This window comes from Meriones unguiculatus, chromosome 3, assembly GCF_030254825.1.
Source record: "Meriones unguiculatus strain TT.TT164.6M chromosome 3, Bangor_MerUng_6.1, whole genome shotgun sequence".
NCBI classification, from domain to species: domain Eukaryota; kingdom Metazoa; phylum Chordata; class Mammalia; order Rodentia; family Muridae; genus Meriones; species Meriones unguiculatus.
This window is the reverse complement of record NC_083351.1, coordinates 106,334,756-106,343,091: the sequence shown is the minus strand read 5'-3', so window position 1 is coordinate 106,343,091 and position 8,336 is coordinate 106,334,756. Positions and strand designations below refer to the sequence as shown.

At 41.0% G+C, this 8,336-nt stretch overlaps 1 pseudogene; it reads right to left on the bottom strand.

The window, feature by feature from the left end:
• Window positions 1–1,462: 1,462 nt before the first annotated feature.
• On the bottom strand, window positions 1,463–1,580 carry LOC132653378 (small nucleolar RNA SNORA17; annotated as a pseudogene).
• Window positions 1,581–8,336: the final 6,756 nt, after the last annotated feature.

Below are 8,336 nucleotides of genomic sequence, written 5' to 3'. Positions count from 1 at the left end.
TGAATCGGGGTCTGAGAGGTATCTGAGCTGGTAAGCTTACCAGCTCTCCTGATGACAGCAACTCCCCAACCCCAACCACTGCCATCTTTAACTTGATGCCCAGGAGAGGGGTTCAGGGTCCCTCTCCTGAGTGCTGCAGTAGGTAAGAGACATGGCCAGTTCCCCCACTCTCATGATCTTTGGGCCTTCTGTCCTGTCGTAGATCAAGAAGGAGGAGGGAGAGAGAGGAGGATGTCTCTTCTTTGTCCAGACCGCCATCCAGCAGACATGAGACAGGACTGTCTCTCCCACACTTAGACCCTTGGGGCCAGCTCGTTCCCACCTGTACCATAAGGGTCAGGTTGCCTGTGCTGCCCAGGGGAGGTACAGGGCCCACTCTCTAGAGAGCAGCAGCAGATGAGAGAGAGGGACAGCTCTCCTGCCTAAATGACCTCAGGACCAACCCTCCCACATTCAAGCCCTTGGGAACCTCGGGGCTGGCTTGCCTGCACCCCTACCACTAGGGTCAACTCTACTGTGTTGCCCAGGTGAGGTGCAGGGCCCACTTCCCCGAATGCTGCAGCAGGAGGCACAGCTCTCCTGCTCTCATGAACCAGGGCCACGACTCCTGCCTGCCTCAGGTGATGAGAGGATAGGGGAGTGAAGGCTATCTCTCCCTAGTCCACGCCACCATATGGGAGAGAAACGGTAAGGCCTCGTGTCCCATGCTTTCATCCTCAGGGCCTCTCTCACTGTCAACTCCGCAATACGCAGGGTCACTCTCTTGAGTACTACAGCTGCCTAGGGGCAGGGTCAGCTCTCTTGCTCTGATGTCCCCAGGGCCAGCGCTCCCATGATGCTCAGGTGGGGGCTGGAGCCAGTTCGGCATAGCCCTCGACAGCACCCCAGACCAGGGATGTCTACCTGGCCTTTGGTGATAACAGACCCCTGCTTCAGGGACACAGATCCAGACGTGGCATCCAGTGGCAGCACAGACCAGGACCCCACCATGGTCCCAGGTGGCATCAGGTTGTTCCTCACAACCCCTGGAGTCTCCAGTTCTGTCTCTCTTCCTTCTATCCACATCCTTCTGTTCCTCGTTCTCTTCCATTTCTCCACCACTTAACTTGGTCTTCTTAGAGGCACAAAGGTTGGGTTTGTTGAGTATCTGGGATCCTCTCTAGAGTAGTCTAAGGAATGCTATGCCCTTCTCATATATTTTGTTTCCAGGCAGGGATCATCCGGGCCGCACTCCTCAGCTGGCCTGCCTGAGTGGCCCCATGCAAGAGTCAATTGTCTCAGGCTCACTCCTGCCCTGGGCCCTCTGTCCCCGGAAGGATTCTTCTAGGCTACAGCTTGCTTCCAGTCCTGGGAGCAGTCAGGACCTGCAGGGAGAACACTGGTGTCCCTCTCAGGCTGGTTCCTGTCCAAGCCACCTGGCACAGGCCTGGTGGTAGCCTCAAGCTCTTTTTTCCCCCCAGGCAATGTTAGGCTACTAATTATTCTCATGTTCATAGGTCAGGACACTGAGCATAAACATCGCCTTTCTTGTCTCAGCTCTGTGACACAGAAACCACACGTGGAATGCTTCTAGGAGCAGGAAAGTGGTTGGGTTTTAAACGCAAATTTCAGTTAGGCAAAAATAGTTTCCAAAGCATGGTAATTTATTTCAATATCACTAGAACCTGCCAAAGTATGTGTGTGACCTTTGTGTGGTAGTGTGTGAGTGTGTTTACATAGGTGTACTCAATAGATGTTTTCTTAATTTATTTTATTTTATTTATTTTTTATTATTCACTTTATTTTTTTATAATTAGTTACATTTTATTAACTCTGTATCTCAGCTGTATCCCACTCCCTCATTCCCTCCCAAACCCTCCCTCCCTCATCTCCTTCCTGCCCCTTTCCAAGTCTGCTGATTTGGGAGGACCTCTTCCCCTTTCCTCTGGCCCTGTTTTATCAGGTTATCTTCAGGACTGGCTGCAAAGTCCTCCTCTGTGGCCTAGCAGGACTATTCCTCCCTTGGTGGGTAGGGAGGTGAAAGAGCCTGCCATTGAGTTCATGTCAGAAATAGTCCCTGTTCCCCTTACTATGGGAAACCAATTGGTTACTGAGCTACCACGGGCTTCATCCAAGCAGAGGTTCTAGGTTATATCCGTACATGATCCTTGGTGGAGTGTCAGTCTCAGAAAAGACCCCTGTGCCCATATATATTTGGTCCTTGTGGAGCTCCTGTCCTTTCCATGTCATACAAACTCCCACTTGTTTCATATGATTCCCTGCACTCTGCCGAAGGTTTGGTTATGAGTTTTAGTATCTGCTTTGATACACTGCTAGAGTCTTTCAGAGGCCCTCTGCAGTAGGCTCCTGTCCTGTTACTTGTTTTCTCCTACATCCAGTGCACCTCCCATTTTTCTTTCTAAGTAAGGATTGATCATCTTACCCCGGGTCTGCTTTCTTGTTTATCTTCTTTAAGTGTATATATTTCGTTATGTTTATCATATCTTATAAGACTACATGAGTAAGTATATACCATGTGTGTCTTTCTCCTTCTGGGATACCTCACTCAGAGTGATCTTTTCTAGATCCCACCATTTGCCTACAAATTTCATGATTTCCTCGTTTTTAATTGCTGAGTAGTATTCCATTGTATAAAAATACCACAGTTTCTGTATCCATTCCTCCATTAAGAGACATCTGGGTTGTGGTTCTGGTTATTACAAATAAAGCTGCTACAAACATGGTTGAGCAAATGTCCTTGTTGTATACTTGAGCAAATTTTGGGTATATGCCTAGGAGTGGTATAGCTGGATCTTGAGGAAGCACTATTCTTAATTGTCTGAGAAAGCGTCAGATCAACTTCCAAAGTGGTTGTACCAGTTTACATTCCCACCAGCAATGGAGGAGGGTTCCCCTTTCTCCATATCCTCTCCAGCATGTGTTGTCGCTTGAGTTATTCATCTTAGCCATTCTGATGGATGTAAGGTGAAATCTCAGGGTCGTTTTTATTTGTATTTCTCTGATGGCTAAGGATGTTGAGCATTCCTTTAAGTGTTTCTCTGCCATTCTATATTCCTCTACAGAGAATTCTCTGTTTAGCTCCATACCCTATTTTTTAATTGGATTACTTGATTCATTGCTTTTTAACTTCTTTAGTTCTTTATATATGCTAGATATCAACATTTTCTGAATTTTTTGTTTTGTCACACTTCTTATGTCAATCCACATGCACTAATCATGTAAGTCAATTGTGCCTAAAACTCCATTGTAATAATGTAAATTCCACATTTGTTTAAAATTCAAAATAGCTAAGAATGTCTTTTTAAAAATACAATAATCAGACAAGAAAACTCAAAATAAACATTGCACAATACACAAAAAAATGAAATTTCCCACATGTAAAATGACAATTAGCATTTAGAGTAGAGATTAAGTGAATAAGAGAATGAAATTTTTTTTAGCAAAGCATTATTCTGTCTATATGCTTGCACATGCAAACACAGAGTACACACATTCGCTACATACATATTATGTTTTATATACTATACTATATTATATTGTATTATACATGGGCTCTTGTGCATAGAAATACTTTTTTAATATCCCAGATTTCTGTTCCATATTTGTCATTGAGTTCTATTTTTTAATCTTCAATTATTGCTGTCAAAATCAAATACTCTTAAATTAAACATTAAGATACAGCATGCAATCCACAGAACTTCTATATGGTTCTGTCATCATATTCTCCACACCACTCTCAAGCTTTTGCATCCACTCTGTTGTTTAACCCCAAATCAGTAATCTTAGCCTATGTGAGAAAAAGAAATCCTTCTCATCAAACATGCAGCCCACCCAGGCTAGGGATTCCACTTTCATCATGTCAAGGAGAGATTGGCAGAATTCCTGCATTTCCTGAAAATTTCAATTAGAAAATTTGACAAATAAATTCTATAAAAAGTTAAACTAACAACTGTAGTGATAACTCTCTCTTGAAAAGTAAGATTATTATACAACTAAGTATTTTTACTAAGTACTTAGTATAGGTCTTACTTTATGGTTGACATGAAAAATACAATTATGAACAAAATATAGGAAAACTACTATATATGATGCAAAATAAATAAGCAGGGGCTAGAGAGGTGGCTCTTAAGACTGCTACTTGCTCATGCAGAAGACCCAAGTTTGTTGTTAACACCTGTGTTCAGTGGCTTATGACCTTCTGTAACTCCAACTCCAAGGTGTGTGTTGATTCCTGAGGGTACGTTTCCTTATGTGCATATAGCTCCACACTAACACACACAGAAAAAATGAAAAGAAAAAACAACAACAAAACCCTCTTTCTTACAATAGGACTATCAATTAGATAATCATGATGACAACTTTATATGGTATGTTTGATGCCTGACCTAAAATAATAAAGCACTGATCTATATAGAAAGCTGCTGTCTCACTCTTTTGTAAACTAGACATTTCAGTTGGGCAAAGTTCCAAAGAAATTATAAAGAAATGATGCAATGAAAGAAACAGAAAATAAAATCAAAGATGGATAACAGAAGAGCAGGGAAGACGACCATCTCTACCCCTGCATTGAGTGACTGTATTCCAACTTTTGAAATGCCAAGAGGGCCTGTCCTATTCTGTATGAAAAACTCAGAGGTGGGCTGCCTTGACAGGCCACAGGATAAGAGAACACTTCCAGCTCTGATGCAGCTTTTTGAGTTAGGGTGTATGAGAAAGAGAACTCTCCTTTTCTGAGAAAAAATGGTATGGGGGGAGAAGGGAGGGAGAGAGGGACTGAAAGGGGAACAGGGAAGGGGCTACAAGGATGGAAAGTGAATAAAATGAATTAATGAGAAAAAAGGAAAGAAAAGGAGGAAAGGAAGGCAAGAAAGAAAGAGGGAGGAAAGGAAGAAAAAGAGGAAAGAAGGAAGGAAGGAAAGAAGGAAAACTCAGAGGTGGTTCCTCTTCTCCAGGAGGATGAATACCTACCAACAATATTGCAAAACATAACTGCAAAGATAAAACTGCCCATGTTGAATCCTTTTTGGACTCTGGGGAGACAAGGATTTCTACAGGGACAATAAAAGAAGAAAAAGAAAGAAAGAAGTAAAGAAGAAAAGAAAAGAAACTCAGCTATGAGTCATAATGAACAAGGCTCCAAATTGCCTAAAAACACACCAAGAACAAGGTGAGTTTAATAAGACGAAGTCAGCTCAGTCACCTTAGCTGGATGCTCTACTACACAGAAAGAGAAATGACAATATCCTATGTTACAATAAAATGAAAGTCTCAGCAATAACACAGAGTGGAAACAAAAGATTGGCTTTAGAAATGTCAAGATAAAAGCCGGATGCATGAGTACACACCTGGAGCCCAGCACCCAGGAGGTGGGAGTAGAAAGATTAGGATTTCAGTGCCACTGTCTGCTGTACATCTATTTCCAGACCAGACGTGTGTGTGTGTGTGTGTGTGTGTATCTGTTATAGCAACATACTGCATGTTATAGCACAAATTTCTACAAAAATCTAAGTGTAATCATCGCTGATTTAACTTCTCTAGGTCTGTAGATTTTAGTATGTTTATCCTGTATCATATGGCTAATATCCACTTATCAGTGAGTATATACCATGCATGTCTTTCTGCTTCTGGGTTACCTTACTCAGAATGAAGGAGATCAAGGGATACTAATTGGAAAAGAAGAAGTCAAAGTATCACTATTCGCAGATGATATGATAGTATACATGAGCGACCCCCATAACTCTACCAGAGAACTCCTACAACTGATAAACACCTTCAACAAAATGGCTATATACTAAAAATAATCAGTAGCCCTTCTGTATACACAAGATAAACGGGCTGAGAAAGAAATTAGGGAGGCAACACCTTTCAAAATGTCCAAAAATAACATATAGTACTTTGGTGTAACTCTAACCAAGCAAGGGGAAGATTTGTATGAATAAAACTTCAAGTTTCTGAAGAAAGAAATTGGAGAAGATATCAGAAGATGGCACGATCTCCCATGCTCATGGCTTGGTAGGATTAACATAGTAAAAATGGCCATCTTACCAAAAGCAATCTACAGATTCAATGCAATTCCCATCAAATTACCAACATAATTCTTTACAGAACTTGCAAGAACAATTCTCAACTTAATATGGAAAAACAAAAAGCCCAGAATAGCTAAAAATATCAAACACAATAAAAGATTTTTCTGGAGGTATCTCCTTTCTTGATCTCAAGTTGTTCTATAGAGCAACAGTTACAAAAACCGCCTGGCGCTGGCATAGAAGGAAGGCCTCAGTCTCTCAGGAACTCAGTATCAGGCTTTGTATTTTATAAGGGATGTCAGTGTAAGAGGTCATGAGTTAATTTTTGATAATGAACGTGTTTAGCAATTGCTTCAAAGTTTTCTAAAATTTAACCATCAGCTACTGAGCCAGGGAGAGTTATATGCCAGAACAGCACTGAACAGAACTCACTCCCATAGCAGTCTTTAGTCATTTAATTTCCTTATACAGGAACAGAGAAGAGTGGACAAAAATCAATGACTGCAGCTCTGTTAGCAACATGGGCACTGCTGGGCATGTCAGAATGAGGGGCCGATGAAAGACAGGAAAGTGGAAGAGTTGCTGCTTTAAAATGACAAGTGTGTGATTTTAAAGCTGAAATCCCAAACTGAGATTAGGGGTGGGAAATGCAGCAAGAGGTCAATGTTTTTATTAAAGAGAATCTTACAGAGGAAGGATAAAATCAATTCAGTGAACGGTAAGTTTGACTTTACTAAGCAATCAGTGAGTGACACGGCCGTCACTCAAAAACTAATAGGTTATTGAATTTGTGGAACAACTGAGTCCAGGTGGCACCTAAAGCTGACATCCAAAAAACCCTGCTTTGATTTATGACTGCAGTGACCTTGAAATTGACAAATACAGTTGATAATTTTAGTCGCTCCTGAACTTTCATTGATATTTGGTGCCCATGTTTGGTTCCTCTTCCTGAAGCTGCTCCTACTCTGTCTTCCACAGTTTGCGCCTTTTCCCAGACTGTTTCTGCCTTCTGCTCTTCCTCCATCCATGCCCCTTCACTGTTGCATTTTATGACTTTCTTTTCTTTGATACTATTTGGTTTTGCTTTTATTTGGTCCTTTGATTGTATTTTAAAATATTCATTTTTCTGGTTTCCTGGTTTTAATTGTCTTTTTGTGTCTTTGTTTTTAAGAGAGATACAGAGAAAATGAAAGTAAGTAGTGTGGATAGAGAAGTTGGGACTGAGGGAAGGGATAAAACATGATTAAAATACACTGTATGAAAACTAATTAATAAAACAATATTAAAATATTATTTCTAAAAGAAAGCCACACCTAGTTGAAATACATTTTTTCTCTTTTTTAATTGAAAATATATTCTTCTCTCACATAATATATCCCAGCCACAGGTTCCTTTCCCTCCACTTCTCCCACTCCCCCTCACTCTCTCCTCACCCCAGATCCACTTCCCTTCAATTGTCATTCAGAAAAGAGCTAAGGGAACAAGAAATACAGAATGCAGAGGAGACTACTTATAAAGACTTGTGTGACTATGTGGTCAGTACAAAAAAAAAAAGATTGTCATGATGATGCCCTCTCTGTTTTACTGTGAATACTTTTAGTGGAGCCTTACAGTGTCACTCATGTATCCGTATCTATGACAAAACTCCAGAGATGCTGATTTTCAAATGTATAAAGGTTTGCTTTATTTCCTAGTTTTTGAATATTTTTACCTATGGCCAGTTGGTTCTGCTGAGCTTGTCCTGTGGCAGCAGAATTTAAAACTTTCCTTTAAGATGGGCAGTTATTATTTTCTCCTGGTTCCCTCCTATGGAATTATTTTGATATGAAAATGAATAAAGATTGTTATCATTATTTATTCATTATGAAAGCTCAAAAATGTTTCTAATTGTTTTACGTGGTCTGACAAAATTTGGTTCCACAAAGCACGCTGATAATTTTGAATTTCTCTTTGAAGTGATTGAACTTTGAAAGAAAAAATGTTGTTAAAAAAACTTTCATTTTTATTATTTATTTATTTTTTTATTCAGTTTACATCATTGTCATAGCCCCATTCCACCTTCCCTCCCAGTTTTCCCCTCCATCCCTCCCCACTCCCACATCCCCTTTTTTTTCAAAAAAGGGGAGCTCCCTTTCCCACCCACCCCAGCTTATCAAGTTGTCTCAGGACTGAGCATGTCCTCTTCCCCAGTGGTCAGGCAAGGCTGTCAAGGCAGTCCCACCATGGGGAAGTGATCAAAATGCTGGCAGATGACACTGCAGTGTCCAAAGCAGTCCCCACTTCCTTTACTAGAGGACTCACCTGATGCCT